This window comes from Cervus elaphus, chromosome 30 (genome assembly GCF_910594005.1).
Source record: "Cervus elaphus chromosome 30, mCerEla1.1, whole genome shotgun sequence".
NCBI classification, from domain to species: Eukaryota; Metazoa; Chordata; class Mammalia; order Artiodactyla; family Cervidae; genus Cervus; species Cervus elaphus.
Genome location: NC_057844.1, coordinates 34,946,502 through 34,948,999, shown reverse-complemented (window position 1 = coordinate 34,948,999; position 2,498 = coordinate 34,946,502). Strand labels below are relative to the sequence as shown.

At 43.5% G+C, this 2,498-nt stretch overlaps 1 non-coding gene across 1 annotated transcript; it reads left to right on the top strand.

The window, feature by feature from the left end:
- Window positions 1–1,908: 1,908 nt before the first annotated feature.
- Window positions 1,909–1,981, top strand: TRNAK-UUU. Its single transcript has one exon. It is a non-coding gene; the product is annotated as a tRNA-Lys (tRNA).
- Window positions 1,982–2,498: the final 517 nt, after the last annotated feature.

Sequence of the window (2,498 nt, the reverse complement as noted above, 5' to 3'; positions counted from 1 at the left end):
TATCCACAAGTTGGGCGAGGAAACAGAATGAAGCCCTGCTCTATGACTTAGCCACAGGGAGTGTATGGCACAAAGAACCTGGAGAACCCATCATGGTCGCCTGTGTGGAGACAAGCAGAGGGCAGAGCCCAGAAGTGGTCACTGGGTTATTGACCTGCCTGTCCGTCCTCTTGGGTCTGGGGGCCTCACAGCACAGAGACAGTCGTCAGACTCCGTCCCTGAAGAGAACTTTGTGCTCTGGGTTGTTCTTGAGCTGGGTGACTCACCTGCCTCCTGGAGACCAGGGGACCCAAGATATGTCTCTTGTCTCCCACATAATTTACGGCCATTTATTTCCTTGTGGCTGAAGGTAACATCAACCCTCTTCTCCCCTCTGTGTAGAGAAATGCTCCAGGTCTGAACAAAGTGAACGTTCTAGGTTCCTAAACCTTTCTCTGAGCAGAGTTTGAAAGCAGAGAGATAGGAAGGTGGTATTTGAATCTAGAATTCTCATTTTAGGGCAATACTCAGGGAATCTTGGAGTCCCAGAACTGCCTTTTCTCTAGCCTTTAGGTCCTTCCTCCCTCTCTCTCTTTTTCTTTCATTCTTTCTCTCTTCTTTCCGTTCCCTTCCTTCCTTCCTTTTCTTTTTCTCTTTCTTTCTTTCTCTCTTTCAGTCAGCCAAAGAAACTTCAAGTCCATAATTCTCTTTCTAGGAACCCCCTAAACTAACAAGGAATAAACTTCTCAACCAACACCTTTATACACAAGGCAGTGTGATGAACAGAGCAAAGGTTTCACCACCTGGAGCTCTGATGACAGATCCACTGCCTTCTCTCTGGGAAGAGCAGCAAGCTTTGTTTTCCCTTGCTCCACATCCACAGAAATGACTCTATGATTCGCTCTGATCTTCCTCTGCAGGCTGCCCCCTCACTGTTTCCTGACAAGACGGAAGAGGCTGTGGGTGACCTCCGCCCTTCCCTGAACTCCACTCTCAACAGGCTTTGGGGGAGATAAAACAGCCTCCACAAGCTTCTGCTCCAAAAACATTGTAATGAGAGAAAATCAAGTCCAGTTTTATTTGTTTACAGCTAGGAGCCCACCCCACTTTGAAAGAAAATTAAATAACATTTTCATAAGTTGATTTTGCAGGAGAAAGAGTAGATATTTAAACTATTATCACACCCATGATATTTCAAATGAAAATTTTCACCTAAAGAAAGGAAAGCAATCTCATCAAGTGCCAATTTTGCCTTTCTTTTTTTCAAATAAAAATTTAAAAGGTGAAAATGTAACATGAAATTATAAAAGCTTGAATAGATCTATGTATCGGGGATCCACTGTAGGTACCAGCATATGCTTTGTATTTCACAAAATAGATGTTGCTAGCATTTAGATATCCAGGGCTGCCAGAACTGCAAATGCTTCCTTAGAGACCTTTTAAAAGCAGAAAGCTATTTAATTCATAAAAAATTTTAATGAAAATAATAATGGCGGTGTTATAGTTCCAGATGTTAGAGTCTTTAAACCAAATTTTCTCTTTCCTCTTTCAGAACCTTGGTCTCTGCAGGTTAGTGGCACTGTCCAAGGCACAGACAGACAGGTATTTATCCCCTAATTCACAATGTGAAAGGCAAAAAGTGGAAGTTGCTCATTTGTACCTGACTCTTTGCGATCCCATGGACTATAGCCTACCAGCCTCCTTTGTCCATGGGATTCTCCAGGCAGGAATACTGGAGTGGGTTGCCATTCCCTTCTCCAGGGGATCTTCCTGACCCAGGGATTGAACCTGGGTTTCCAGCATTGCAGGCAGATTCTTTATCATGTGAGCCACTGGGGAACACATGGCCCAACAAGAGGCACCAAGGCCTGTGACTCCCTGTGGCAACTCAGGTTCATGCTCAGGCTTTAGACTATTCTCAGCCTCAAAGCCTGGGTAGCTCAGCTGGTAGAGCATCAGACTTTTAATCTGAGGGCCCAGGGTTCAAGTCCCTGTCCAGGCACCAAAAACTAAACAAATAAAACAAAATGTCTCATAATAACAACATTTAGACTTTTTTCGGGCTTCCCAGGTGGCTCAGACTGTAAAGAATCTGCCTGCAATGCAAGAAACTGCACTCAGTGACTACTTCCTCGGCTTGTGTGCTTGTCTTTAGCTGCATGATTTAAGAAAAGGATGAGACTCAGGAAGGATAGAAAGGATTTCTTGGCATATATAGTAGGAAAGGTAGACCCAGCATGACCAGGCTGGAGTTTTAAGACAAAGAATGACCACATGACCATTTTAAGAGCAAAGGCACAGAAGTTAATAAAGTGGAAGGAAAAATACGTCTAGCTTTATTATCTTGGCAAAAAATATCAGAGCTACAGGATGTCTAAACATGGTAACTAATCTCTGGTTCCCTTGTTTTCTATTTTGTCAAAAAATCTCTGGTGGGTTTCCTCTCTTCCCTCAGTACAACATGCAAGTATATCCAAAGAGACCCATAGACTTATTTCTGTGTCCAACTCTTTGTGGCC